The sequence below is a fragment of the Solea solea genome, chromosome 8 (assembly GCF_958295425.1).
Source record: "Solea solea chromosome 8, fSolSol10.1, whole genome shotgun sequence".
Lineage (NCBI taxonomy): Eukaryota > Metazoa > Chordata > Actinopteri > Pleuronectiformes > Soleidae > Solea > Solea solea.
In genome coordinates this window covers 25186514-25202006 of record NC_081141.1, presented here as the reverse complement: position 1 = coordinate 25202006, position 15493 = coordinate 25186514, and the positions used below count along the sequence as shown (strand labels likewise).

Sequence of the window (15493 nt, the reverse complement as noted above, 5' to 3'; positions counted from 1 at the left end):
GCCTCAGCGCGATGTCTCACAGGGAGCAGGAAGATGGCCGCGTTTTAATTGTGCTGCCAGGACGCCGACGTTATTAATGCTTCTTTAATGTTTTCTTCTTGAGGCCGCACATGACGCAGCGCTTACGTTCACTTTGAAGACGTCCCGGCCTTGATCCGTGCATTGTGTTGTATATAATTTAAACTACAAAACTACAAAAAACAACACACACCGAGGGTCGTTTCTCCGGAGTGAGCGCCGGGGCCCGCGATGTTTTGTAATTAATAGAGAATGAATAATGCAGTGACACGAAATATATTATTTACACCCTTTCATCTTTGAGGAGGATTCAAAGCATATTTCAGACGCAATTATACTAATTTATTTATAGTGCATAGTATTTGCATAATCAAAAGCCAGCAGAGCACAGATATCTTGGAAGCCAGGCTGACAGCCAGCTTTAGACCTGTAGTGCAAAAATAGCATTCATTTACACAGACTCGTGCACTGCTGCTGCTGCTGCTGCTGCTGCCACAGCACTGATATCTAACCATGAAGCATATTTTAGTGTAGCTGTTAGCATTATCACTCACAATGGGGGGTATGAGGTGTATAATTAAGGCATTTGTATCATATTCTAGTGCAGTTTTTTAAACATTTGCTCTTACATTTTGTATTAAAAATAGAATAAAATACAGGTGTTACAATTATTATTTTTCACAGACGTGATTAGGATTGTAATCAGACTTTCCCCCAACACAGAGATAAGATAATCTGATTATCTTAATCGTGTTTACGGGATTTTTCACATTTCAAATGGTTTAACTATCGCTCTCTTGAGTTCACTTCAATTCAATTTGACTTATCACAAAATCTCCTTTCTTCCCTTTTTCTTTTTTTCCCCTCTGTTGTTCTTCTCGCCTGTAATCTGAGCCTTTGCTCTCAAACAGTGACTCAGGCTCTCTGTTCAGTTTTAAACAGTGACACAGATTTTCACCTCACCTTTTTGATTTTATGCAACCGCGAGCGTAAAAGGACACTTTAGTCTGCCATTCTTAAGTGGATTTAGGATTAACAGAACGTTTTTTGGAGCATGCGTGTGTCATGAAATTAGTTTCACTGCCTAATGTTCACTGTCACAAAGTGGTGGTTCTGTATTAACTCCCTAATCTGCCACGACTATACCTAGCGACGGTTTCAACAACTCACATCATACTGTGGGAAACTTGGACTATGTGTCTCGCACGTCGGCCACATTCATATCCGTGCAGTCAGCTGGAGGGGAGGGCCGTCGTGCAGCGTGGCCGAGCATGCACAGCATGCACGCTGCTCCCCACAAGACGCTCAAGTGGCCATGCAAGATGTCATTAAAAAGGGCCCGAACATGACATTCCTCACGGGATTATTGGCATCGGCAAGTTATGGCTGGTTAGTCTGATCGCGAGGGAGGACATCGATCCCGATCCCTTAAATAATTGCAGTGACACCGCAGACAATGTGTGTCAGTATGTGCGTTTTGTGACGTTTGCAGCTCAACAATTTATTGGTGCATTTAAAAAATAGTAGAGTAGAGTTGATCAATTAAGCAGTGACCTGACAGGAAACTCAGTGTGACCCTCTAGTGTGTGTCTCTATGGGTACACACACACTCTCACACACAAAACAGGAATCTGTCCTGCAGTGGCAGCGGGGCTGATGCTGCCATGCGCACGGTGATCTCACCTATCGTTGCCGTGGCGACACCAACCAGAGAGGAAAAGCCTCGCTGTGTGTGCGCATGCGTGTGTGTGTGTGTGTCTGTGTGATTGTGACAGAAGCTGGAGCTTGAGGAAGGAGGAAGGAGAGCGAGAGCCTACAGGGCTTCACAAAGTGCCGGGGTTGTTTAAGTTTTATGCCTCATTCCCTTACAACCTTTATACCAGGGGGAAATCCTGAACTGGCCCCTTCAATTATCAAGGCAGTAAATCCCAGCATGGCTGTGTCTTTACATTATCGGGCCATTGCTGTAATAAGGACGGGGCTGCGGCGCATGGGGAGGGAGGTGAGCTTTATGTCGTCTCATTTGCATACGAGACCTGCTTAAACACTGACGAGAACACAGACGGATAAAGGCGACGTCCCACGTTCACATAAGCCACCACCACCACCACCACCACCACCACGAGCACGTCGCTTCCCCTCATTTCTCCTCAGGCAAACAGCCAAAATAAACTGCCCCACTACCAGCTGGTATTGTTGAATTCTATTAGTGATGAAGAGCTAACTCAGACTATAGGGGTCATCTGCTCATCAATGGGGTAGCAGTGGCCTAGGCTCGCTCTGCAGCCATGAATGCAGTGAATTCATTACTCCTGGTGCACAGATGGTGTCTGGCTGCCTGTCTCAAGTTCAAGTTCATGTCCAGGATACACACACACACACACACATACACACATATATATAGAGAGAAAGACATGGCTCAAGCCAGCCAGACAGACAGACGTTGTTAAGTGAGACACAGCTATTGTTCCCTTTCATGATGTAGTAGCCTCACTGGCTATCCCAGGCGCCTAGGTCAGTTAATCGACAAATGCACATGCAGAGACAAATGCACATGCAAACATTGACATGCACACGTATATGCACAGGAAGACTATCATCACCCCCATCGCAGGCTGCAGCGGCATCATATTAAAAAAAAAAAATAGCCCCTGCTTTTCTGCTCCAAGAACCCGGATAAAATAGCCGGCTGATACTGAAGATGATATTCCACAGTATAGCTCAGCGTATGACAGCTTCTTTTTTTTTGTGTGTGTGTTACACTGAAAGGGGGAAACCATATATCTCGCCACATTGTTGTTGTGAAATAATCTGTTGTGCGCTCCACAATGAAAGAGAAAATAGCCGCGCAACGCGTATATTAATACCTGACACCGGTATGACGACTACATTCGCGTCCTTTGTCTGACACAGAAATTACCCTGAGCCGACAATATTATATACAAAAAAAAAAGAAGAAGAAGAAGCGGCTTCTGACCCCCTGCCATGTATGCGCACATGAAAAACCACAGCCACGCTTCACATTAAATATGCCGATGGCCCGTCCAATGAATATGAAAACCCCCCGTTCCATGGTCGCCATGGTTTTGTTACTCAACGAGTCACGTGACATCAGTGGCTGTGGCTGTGGCGGCGAACACAGAAACTGAGGAGAGGCAGAGGATGCACAGTCAAATCACACGCCTGTATTTATACATCGTATATAAAGATATGGAAATGGGGGCAGTGTGAAATGAATAGCACTCCCCCCCCATCTCTCTTTTTCAGCAATATGCTTGCATAGCAAGAGCAGCTCTCACACACCAAAATACACTACACAGGGAACAATACACACACACATAGAGTTTACACTATCGGGGCAAAAATGTGAAATTTAGCTATGGAGGCCACTTCATCATTAAAGAACGTACAGCTTGTTATTTTAAGGAGTTGTCAGTGTTCATAAAAAGCCCTGTAAGTGGACCAAATTGGCGAGAGTCTCCAGAGAAAGGCGGTAAAGGTCGTTTAAACTGCTGTCAGCCCGTTCTGCATCTCATCCTCTCCTCGCTGGAAGTGGCTCAGAAGGGGAGAGGGATGCATGCACGTGTGCGACTTGCAGCTGTATGAGACGCCGCTGGATCTCAGCATCGTAGCCTATAGCCACCAATTTTAAAAAAAAAAATTTTTTTGCATGTTGTGTTTGTCAACCTCTTGACCTTTGGAAAAAAATGACAAAATAACGTTTGCTCTATCACAGCTCAAAAAGTGTGAGGATTGTGGTGACCTGTGTTCCATCCTCTGAGCAAAATAAAGACAGATGGCAATTTCACCCGACTTAACCAAGGGCAATAAAAACTCTGTTGCGTTCTCAAATTGTCTTTCTGGGGGCAAAGACCCTGCCTGGTATTGTATGCCATCTTTGACAGGGACAGCCCATGGAACGAGGGGGCACTAGTTTTGTCTGGCAGTGTGAGAAAGTCAGCAAGAGACCTTTTCAGCTGAGGCGGTGTTTGAATCCAGGCAGCCACTGTGGCTCTGTTCAGGAGGCAAATCCTCTGTTTTGCAAAATAAAATACATGTGAACTATATGACCTCATCGGACCTGATTTGAAACACCTATGTGTGCTTTTGTGCAGTGTTAAGAGTACATTTAACTCAAAGTGGGCCAAATATTCGGCATTTGTGTATAGTGTTGAACTCTTTTACTGTTACTTTAACACAAATAAAAGTTAAATCAACTAGAAAATGATTTTAAAAAGAGTTAAATTTAATAATAATCCATTTAAAAACATTTGCTCCTTAATGCAATGGATGTGCCAGATTTGATCCGAGAATAAAAAGATAAAGGTGTGTGTGTGTGTGTGTGTGTGTGTTCATGGTCAAGTTCACATACAAACAACACACTGTGATGTCACCTAATATCATTATTCCTTTCTCAGAATGAAAGAAATCCCACAGCCTGCAGTCGCGGGTGAGGCCACGCAATGCGCGGATTACCGAGCTCCACAGCGCCTCCCTTTCAAATTCATAAACCCCGGCATAGTCTTAAGATAATGACCGCGAGTGAGTTCTCATCATCCGCCACAATTGGCGACACATTACGGATTCAGGACCGTTACTAGACTCCCCGAGTGCAGGAGCGCCGCGTCGGCTGCGGGGCTGGGAAAACACGTCGCCTCTTTCTTTGGGCATGCAGATGAGTCTGGTGCACTTGACGTCTTTTCATGACCCCTGTCGGCCCCCATCCCACCCCCACCAGACACCCTGCTCCCTCCCCCTCCCTCCCTCCCAGCCCCTCCAGCAGGCCCTCACGGCGCTGTCTGTCATATTGGGCCTGGCCATGGCATTGCCACTTGCCCCACTGAGCGTGGGAATGGGATCGTCCAGTCGTTCACATCTCCTGCACTGCGGTTAACGGAATCAATTAAGCAGACCCGACCCCCCTCACGTCTCCCCAATCCCCTCACTCGCACCCTCTCCTCCCTCCCTCCCTCTTCTGTCACCTCCCTCCCTCCCTCTCCTAACCCCACATCTCTCTCTCTCCTTCTCTCTCTCTCTCTCTCCATTTGTGTCACTTCCGTATATGTCCTAATTATTATACGGATTTGGGATGCCAGGTCAGACTCCATCACGGTGAAGTAAGAAACTTGGAGGCGCGCACGTGGCTTTCACAGTATAGTTAAAAAACGTTTTTTTTTTTTTATCCAAATATTAAATAAAAACAAATTAAACCTTCACCTGAGAGTGAGTAAGGAAATAAATATGCATTAATATCAATAACAAATATTTGACCTGAGGAAAAGTTCAGTGTGTGTGTGTGTGTGTGTGTGTGTGTTGTTAAGGCATCTGTGATTTACAGTATGTAAACTTCCTGAATTATTAGTTAAATTCAATTCAATTAAAGATAGTGTAAAACATTCTGGTAAAATAACAATATAAACAGAATTGAATGTCAATTTAAAAACAAATATCCAACATGCAGGAAAAAAAAAAGAAGTAGATTATGTGCCATGAGTCCTCCTCATCCCCAAGTCCTCGACGAGTCTGGAAGTAGTTTTTACTTTCGGTTATCTAGCTTTATGACGAGCAGAACACTCATACAGCTAGATAACCAAAGATAACAACCCACTTCCTAATCTGCAGCAATAATCCACAATGTGCATTCCTCCTCCTCCTTTTCTTCTTCCTCTTCTGTGTCGTCTCCCAAGCTTCCAATCCCTCAGAATTCCATAAATATAAAGCAAAAAAAAAAATCACCACATTGTGCTTTCTTTATATTCCTTTCTGCCATTGAGGGTTACACTGCACAGTCTGGGGTGTAAAAAAAGAAGAAGAAAGTGGCAGTTTCTTCGGAGGAAAAAAAAAAGCAGCATATAATCCCAGTGTTAATGTCATATTCACTTGACATTAACCAACACTACTAAGTTGAAGTAGGCCTTGAAAATCGCGGGTAAGGTGCAGTCATCCTTGCACGGGGGCCCTAATTTGCAATGCAAATGGCCTCAATCCCACAAAAGGCTCTTTCGCCTCTATTAAGTCGTTGTGGCAGTAGCCATGGATATCCTGTGAGGCCGGCGGAGAAGAAACACACGGCCGGAGAAACGAGAGGGGCAAATCCGGTTTCCTGTGGAAAGTGCAATTACAATAACACAGGGAATTACGACGCAAATGATTCGGATTATGAAGAGTTGTTTTTTGTTTTGTTTTTTTTTGTTGTTGTTTTTTTTAAAACCAAAAATAGTGTCATCCAGAATGTACCTATGATGAGGAGGAGAAGGAGAAGCCGATGACTAAGCCAAAGGGTCCGTTTCTGCAGACTGCGTGGTCGGTCGGTCGGTCGGTCGCTCTGGAAAGGAGTGGGGGGAATAAGGGCCATCCCCAAAGGACAGAGGGGTGGAGAGGGGGTGTTGGGGAAGGGGGGGCTGGGGGTGGCCAAAATATGGACCAACCCCGGTGAGGTCAAAGGCCTCGGACCACGACAATGTAACTGCGGTGATGTCATGAAAAAAAAAATCGCAAATGCGCCCTCCTATCCATGCACAATCTCCATCCATTACACAGCGCGCGCCGGAATAAGTCCGCCTTGTAGCCAGTGTAGCCTCTCCCTCCATCTCTATCTCTCTCTCTCTCACACACACACACACACACACACACATACAAACACAGGGATGAAAATGGATGATAGGGATATTTTTTTTTTTACACAGAATGAGAGCAACTGCTTTTAATGGAAGATGCGATCGGAAATGAACGATAAAAGCAACTCAGCGAGGAGTAACAGAGAGGGAGAGAGAGAGAGAGAGGGAGAGAGGGAGAGCATCCTGCGTGGAGCTGCCTGCGTCTTTCTGCATCCTTCCCCTCCACTCGCGATGATCACAACACACCACCACCACTACTCGCTCGCTTATTCTCTCTTCTCTTTTCAGCGCACATACGGTAGGAGTTCAAATCTCACGGAGTCGATTTTGCGTCCGAAATCCTGACTGTCTCTTCTTCATGTGTGTGTGTGTGTGTGCGTGCGTGTGTGTGGTGTGTGTGTTTTCCTGCCATCGTCGCATCCGAAGGGCTGAGTATAGAATAGTAGTGTGCAGGTTAGGCTGCTGCATGTCGCCTCATACGCGAAAATAAAGCCCATGCACACACACACACACATGACACTGTATGACTCTCCCCCCCACAGACACACACAGAAATGTAACTACAGTCCAGCCATAGCTCAGCACGAATGAGTCAACGTATAACATCTTTATAAGTGAGTAAGAAGAAGGGGGGGGGGGGGGGGGGGGGAAACCAGGCATGTGTTGGATCATGCGCAGGAGCAACTGCAGGTTACCAAATTCACTTTCTATATAGGACATAAGTATGTGTTGGGATCATAAAAGTGATCCTCTGGCCCTGACTGAGTGAAACATCACGGTGGTGACACATAGAACAACATATTATTTATCAATAGCAGCATCCTTTAAAAAAAATAAAAAAATCTAATCTCCAGGTGTTGCCACAGTTTTAAATCTGGCTCTCTCTTATTTCTGCTCCTCGGAGGGGAGGGGCAAAGCAGAGGTGTTTTAATGAGCAGAGTCACGAGGCCTTGTGCGTTCACTTCAGTGTCTTCAACTCACACATACTCACACACACACACACACACACACACACAGTCGCACTGTTATTCCTGCTTTAAACCATCCACTCATGCATTGCCTTCTAATCCAGCTGCACCACAGAGGCATGTGGACACGCCGTGTGTGTGTCACAAAAAATCCTCACACGTCACAGATTCGGGCACAGTCATATCGTCCACGTCTTCATTTAATGCCACACATTTCCACATCATCTGGATCTGATGAATGAGGCCAACTCAATATAATCAGGATGAGCCTTATAAAGCACACCACCTCATTAAGGTAAGGGAGGCTTCACGAGTGGGGCCTCCCACACAGAGGCCAAGCTTTTAATTACACCACGCCATTTAATAAATAAATAAATGAATAAACCTTAGAAACCTGCTGATCTTCTATACGTTATAATACGCTGGCTTTCCCCGTGAAGGTTGAGGACACAGTGTCGCGAGGTGCCAAGACAAACGTGAGAGGGCTGCTGAACAATTCCGTAACACAAGCTCAAGTGCGAAATAAAAACCTTAAACAAACACTACAAAGAACGCTTTGTTTTCCAGTCACTGGGTGACGACTCTGGTGACGCTGTTCCTTCAGTGTAAGGTTAACTTTTTTTCTTTTAAATAAAAAAAACAAAAAAAAAACTTTCGTTTCCTCACTCGTGATAAAAAAACAAACAAAAAACAAATAATCCCACGGTTTATTTCGTGTGATTCGTGGTGTTTATTCCACGTGTCCTCGTCTCCACATTTCTCTGAAATCCTTCCAAACCTCGCTCTCCATCTCACAGCTCAAGCAGAGACACACAGTGTCTTCGCTGCTATTGAAATGTACATGATCTATACCTGATAGCGGTAATAATAACAGCTTTAACGAGATAGTGTTAGTTTATAAAGAGAAGGGTGTTTATTGCATGCATTATTGGAGATACTGTCCAATAAAACTTGTAGATTTAATCGCAGAAGGCACAAATAAAAAGCGAAGCCTGCTATAAAGTGCAATATCACGAACTGATTGTTAGGCATGATCCACACCTTATAGGTAACTAAGACGTGGGGAATAAAAAACAATTCAACCACGGTTTAGTTTGAGTATACGTTCGTATTTTTAGTCTCACACTTTGTAAAATGTGTCCAAAAAGGTCGAATCTGTGCGCACCGTGTTTCCAGAGAGTGAGACGAAACAGCCACAAACTTCCCATTCCCGTCAAAATACCACGGAACCATCAGCTCTGAACACACCACACACGTTATCTAATGTATTTTTTGTAATATATATATAGATATAGATATATATATATAGATATATCTATCTATATGTATATAGCTAACTCTACTTTTTCACTTTTACGCAGCTACTTTTACGCACACGATTGCTGGCACCACACTTTACGCAGCGGCACTATAGGCAGGCACAAAAAGTTGCACTTACTTCCGAGGGGTGAGTCAAATCACTGCAAAACGTCCCAGGCTGGAGGAGGTTGACAACGGCGGTGTCGAGTGTGGTCCGTGTCTGCCGTGTCTGTGGACCGCGCACCACGGTCTCTCTCCCCCCCTGCTTCAAATATCCCAGCCGTGTTAATTGGTGAAGGGGGGTGGGGGGCCCACATCACTTTAAAATTGCCGCTAACACTGAGTAGCCTGCATTATAGGCGTGCTACAGCTGCTCTGTGCAAAAAGCACGAGCACATCCCAAGCACATGATAGACGACGAAGAGGAGCAGGGAGGGAGGGAGGAGGAGGGAGAGAGATGAAGGGAGGGAGACAACTTTCCCAGAACGTCTGCACGCACCACAGAGAAAAAAAGTGCATGCACAGTTGAGCTCTCAGAGTGTGTGCAAGTTTTTTCTTCTTCTTCTTCTTCCTGTTGGTGGTGGGGTGGGATGATGGGGGTGATGATGATGGTGATGATGATGATGAGGGGGAGGAGGGAGGGGAGGGGAGGGGATGTAAAGTCCATCCTTCTGTGTGAGGAGAGGACGTGCTCGGAAATTCAAACAAGTTCCCTCGGTTCTTTTGTTGCACGCACGAACTGAGGCAGCATTGTTCGCGGTTTTTGGCGTGGACCTCTCACTCCACATCCCCCCCCCCCCAAAAAAAACCTCACCCTCCCACCCCCAAACCCTCACCTCCCCTCCCGTTTCTCCCTGACCAGGTTACGAAGTGAGAGCCTCGCAGTTGGTGGTGGTAATGAATTTGCTGCAGGCGCGTCGCTAACACGTTTTGACAAACGGAACGCATTTACCGGCTTCCAGACAGAGAAGGGGGGACTGGTGGTGGTGGTGGTGATTTGCTACATACAGTTTCCCAAAAAGAATGAATGAATGAATGAATGAGGTCAAAAATAAAAGAAGAAAGAAAACTTCTCTCTGTCCTTTGACTGAAGCCGTGATTATAAGTATAGGCCCATACCACAGCACAACACCGGAATTATGAAGTGACCTTGCTCCCAGAATAGCCCAATAACAGGTAATCTGCTGAGGCGCGTGCGTGTCCCCTCCCCAAACTGGACACACACACACACACACACACACACACACAGGACAGAGATGAGAACACTTTAAAAAAGAAAAAAGAAAAAAAGGGAAAGAAACGCTCGTGAAAAAGTTGAGCTGTCCTACTTGTCAATGTTCTGTGTCTCCAGCTACATTTGTATTATTATTTTCATTAATATGTAATAATGTTGTTATCCTTGTGTTTGCTATGTAACAATTACATGTTGTTTTTAACCAAACACACCCCCCCACAAAAAAAGTCTCAGTCTCAGAACAACCAACGTCAGAAAATGTGGAAAAAATAAATAAATGAATAAATAAAATACAAATTGAGCGCGTGCAGCCTCTCTCTCTCTCTCTCTCTCTCTCTCTCGTGCACACCCCCCTCCCTCCCCTCTGCCTAATTGCAGGCGTATCCGTTACATTCAACCCGGATTCACGTTTTAGTTGAGCAGCGAGGGCACGTTCAGTGACGTAGACAAGCATATCAGCTACGTGCAGCCATATTTAAATACATCAAGGCAATTAGCGCATCAAAATATGCAAATCCCGCTTACTGGGCTACATAGTCCGCCCCGCCGCAGTCGGAGTAATTTCCCCCCTCAGCCACTTCTTGGGTGTTTGATTTGCCGTTTGTTTGTTTTTTTTGTTTTTTTGAAAGCCGTCATATATATATTTATATAGTCTTTGTTTGTTTGTTTATTATTGTTGTTTTTTTTGTTGTTTTTTTTGGCTTCGTTTATGTGAACGGGACAGAGAGACAAGGGGAGACGCGGAGAGAAGTGGAGCCGTGGAGAAACCGCCCATGCGTAATGAGACGGACCCGCTCCGCCATTCTCAATCGCTGCGACGCCGTTGGCTGTGGTGTGCGTATTATTTTTAATATTGATGCATATTTAGTGGATAGATTTGCATTATACTCTTTCCCATGCTGCCGCGTGTGTGTTTTACTTTTTTTATTTTTTTTACATGATTTTGCGTCTATTTGATGACCTTGTTTCGGTATTTAACAGACACAAATGTCACGTTTCATGTTCGGATTGTTGCTTCTAACATGACAACGGCTACAGAGACGCGGTATCAGCGTCACTGCAGCACTCATGACTCGAGATTCTCTTCAATCTGAATGATGTAAATGTGCCACATAGGTTTCTGAATAGTCATATGCAGCATGCATGAACAAAGAGCTCTCTCCATGTGAGCAAACAATGGAGCAGATTCAGAGGCAAAACACGCTGCAGTCACAGAGGAGGAGAAGGTGAGCGCAAATCTCTCTGTGTGTGTGTGTGTGTGTGTGCAGTCTGTGTGGAAACTAATAACACAAAAAAGAGAGAGAGGGAGAAAACTCTGCTGCTGCCCAGTTTGTCAGAAAAATTCAGTGACGCTGCTTCTGCTGCAGCAGCGCTGACATTTACAACAACCATTTCTCAGGCTGTCTCCTCTCCTCTCCTCTCCTCTCCGGGTCCGTGCACGCGCGGTGGCGCACTAGTGCCAAACAGTCGCGCGCGCATGCAAGTGCGCGTCTCCAATCATGGATAATAGAAAAAAAAATGTGACGCAAAACATTCAAATATAGCTTATTTTCGTCCCCCATATTTCCCCTTTTGTGCGTAATCGCACTTATGCTGCCGCGTGTTTGCGGCGCGTTTCCATTCAAACCAGGTGCTCGAAATCAAGCGATTGAACTTACCTTTCAGTTAAAATCCAATTAAGCTGCTGCTGCTGCTGGTGGTGCTGCTGGTGAACTCGCTGCTGCCTGTTCTCCGTGTGTGTGTGTGTGTGTGTGTGGAGTTGGTAAGTTGGGACGTTTTTCCTCCAGTGGATCAAACTTCTCTGTCAGAGCAGACACTGACCTATAGGCTGTATAGTTCCAACTCCCCCCCCCCCTTCAGTGAACCCTGCTCTTAAACTGCTCGTGGCTGAACACGAGTGGTCAGGACTGGCTCACGCAAAGATATTCAAAACCACGGGTGTCCGTTCCCCCACCTATTCTGGCCTCCCCACGCTTATTAATAACCAATACTTTTCTTGCTGTAGATATTAGTATATGTTGTTCTCTTTTTTTCTACCACTTAAAATATAAAGATTAAACAACATTTTCCCTTTAAAAAAATAAACAGTGTTAAGTTTTTTTTCCACACACTGACAGGAATTAAACGATACTTCTTCTAGAATTTTTGTATAATTTCAAGAAAACATAATTCGTTGACTCGTAATCTGACAGCAGCATAATTCAGGGTTTTTACTGTGTATTTGTATTTTTTAAAAGTGTATTCATACTGCACACACACACACACAGAGGTTATGAGAGCGAAAGTGGACAGCAGTCTCATTTGAATCGAGTATAGGAGAGGAGATCTTTATGGACACCGGGTTCCCCATCTGTTTCTGCTCCACGCCATACCATAATAACTTTTAATAAAATGTCACTGTGCGATTTTACAGGCCGCGTGTCCAGCTCAGAAAAAAAGAAAAAGAAAAACACTTTAACACATGAATTTAAAAAGAGGAAAAGATAGAAGAGAAAAGTCAGTATCTCTCACTTGTTCTTTTAACTTAAAATGCTATGCAGGGATATGTGATGTCAGCCACTATTAGGTTGTTTTCGTATTTATTAAAATGTCTCTTCATAGGGAGAAAAACGTTTAAAATTAGGCGTTTATTTCATTTTTATTTTTATTTTTGAACCATCACTGAGTCAGAAAAAAAGGAAAGAGAGAACACGTCTTGGATGGAGAGGCAGCAGATACAGTTTAATAGGAACAAGCGAGTCTTGACTGAACTGGTGCAATGAAACAAAGAAAAGTGTTTTCCAGTTGAACGGTGACATGTAAATGTGAGGAGTCTCCTCTGCAGCATCCAGTCATCACTGAAAACTCGCGTGTTTCTCCTCAGACACAAAAACACTAACTGTGTTACTCATTTTTATTATTATTATCATTATTATTATTATTATTATTATTATTATTATTGTTGATATTAATATTATTTAGTGTCTTGTAAAAAAAAAGATATTTATAATTATAAGGTGTAGACACAAATGATATTTTCTTCACGTGTAATTAAAAACAAAGGAGTGTATTGATGATACATTGTTATACAGACTCGATCACAATTTCTAATCGATCGACACGAATGAACGGTTTGGAGAGGAGAAGGTGAGGAGAGATTCGACCAGACGACTCAATGGTGACATCTAGTGGTGGTTTTAGAGACAGTTGATAGTTGTGAATTTAAAGAAAAAGAAAGAAATCAGTTATTTTCTCCACGGTTTACCCCATTCAAACCTCAGTTATCCAAATCATTCTGTTTAAAACAGCATCATTAAATGCACCTAATTATTCCCTTTTTATTATGATTATTTTCCTGTTTTTGAAATTGACACAAGTGACGTGTTTTTCCTGGATGCTACAAATGCGTAAAATTGGCTAAAGTAAATTTGATTTAATAAATAATAAACAAATAAAAATAACTAAATCACTTTTCTTTTTTTACTATTATTCTTTTATGATTTTATCTCAATCTATAATCCAGCCTAAGATAAAATGAGAAACACTTTTATTGATTATTGTTCCCCCATATGGGAAAAAAAATCACATTTTCTTTATGCACTGTTTTGTTTATTTGCCTCGTATTTTTTTTCTTTGATGAAATGAAGTTGAAACGCCACGTGCTCTGCGTCAGCCCTGACCTTTCGATTCCGCTGTCACGTCGGATTATTCCTGACAGATGATAATAAATTATATTTGTGTCTTTAAACGTGTGCGTTCACCTGCGGGCGACTACATTACGTCATTTTTTTTTTGACTAGAATTAACCCTTCAAATTCACTAAGAAAAAAAATAACGCTTTCAAGGCTTAGTGTAATGAAGCAGGGGGAGGAAATTGAGGAAGAGGAGGAGGAGGACGGGACTTCACAGAGAGCGTTAATTAATTGAAACCTGCGTGAACGAATAGTGAATCCACGAGAATCCAAATATTCCCTTTTTTTTCCTTTTTTCCCCTGGAATATTGTCGAGATAAAAATGCGACAATTACATCCTCACGCAGGGGAAGCTGCAGGAATCGAATTCAATAAATGCAACGAAATTTAAATATAATAATAAAAAAAACTTCAATGTTTCGTTTCCTTTGAGCTCATGGAACTAAATGAAAACACTAAATGTTATGATTACACAACTCTATCACAATTTAAAACCGTTTTAAACGAGGATTTTCTTTTGCACATATAGTAAAACAGAGCGTAACATTTATGTTTTTACAGATATTAGATTCATTCATTCATCATTTAAAAGAACATGAGATAGTTTTCTAGAATCACCACGATGACGTCGTTAGTGTGCGCGTGAACGTGGAGAGCGATTCAAATGCTTTACAGTGTGTTTGAATGTAAACGTGCACGTGGTATTAATTAATTCGAATTCATGATCATTTATTATTATTATTATTATTATTATTATTATGATTATTAATAATATTTTTTAAAGGAAGGAGGAAATTCTACATTTAAAATGTTGGGTTTTATGTTTTATGTTCTATGCTCGTGTTGTCAGTCTCGAGGGGGATCAAGCTTTATTTTGAAAAGCACATTTAGTTCTAATTATGATGTGAAGATCTGACGTTGTTTAAACTCAATCGAAAAAATAAATGCGATGTGGAAAAATAATGGTCACCCATTTTGATATTTTAACATGTACATAAGATGAATACGTTATCGAAATCCGGTTGATTTCATCCGAATAATTGTGTGTGATTGTCTCTTTTTTATCTTGTCCACAAACACCTGATGGTTTTAACTGTAAAGATGTAGAATTCTGTTAAGGCCTAAAACACCAGCTAGTGTGTGTGTGTGTGTGTGTGTGTGTGTGACGTCAGTGCTTGCGCATGCAATCGCGTCATCAGCACAAAATAAATCTGCAAATGTTGTCCTGTAGTGATTATTGTTATTATGTCATTCCATCGCCATTAAATGTATTGTTTGGTTTTTTTTTAAATAAAGCTGTGTACCAGGAAACATTTATGCTTTCTTTTATTTATAATGTATATACAGTATATATGATGTGTCACTGAATTATGGTGTTACTGTGACCTAAGCCTTGGCTTTAAATATCAAATAAACTCCCTTTTGTAACCATATTTGTGTTAAAATGTCTGATTTGTTTGAATGTAAATGAGATTGTCATGTTTATATTATGCAAATCATTTCCACATACACATGAATGGGAAAGGCGAAAAACCAAGCCCACTTTGGAGCATCACAGTGTCGTCATACTTTAACGTAGAAATGTGACTTTTTGTACGACATAGTAAACTATGACATTTTACTGTAAGACCTGAGTGGCATGGTGGCATAGTGGTTAGTAGGTCTTAACTATGCTACTGTTGCAAC

The 15493-nt window shown here is 42.7% G+C and overlaps 1 long non-coding RNA gene across 2 annotated transcripts in view; it reads right to left on the bottom strand.

The window, feature by feature from the left end:
• LOC131463834 (uncharacterized) overlaps positions 1-9606 on the bottom strand; it is a 36697-nt gene extending 27091 nt beyond the window's left edge. Inside the window, exon 1 of one of the 2 annotated variants that reach the window (XR_009241120.1) lies at positions 9042-9606. This is a non-coding gene — a long non-coding RNA (uncharacterized LOC131463834). The remainder of the gene's footprint in view (positions 1-9041) is intronic. The other variant, XR_009241119.1, reaches the window with a different exon arrangement.
• Between the last annotated feature and the right edge of the window lie 5887 nt (positions 9607-15493).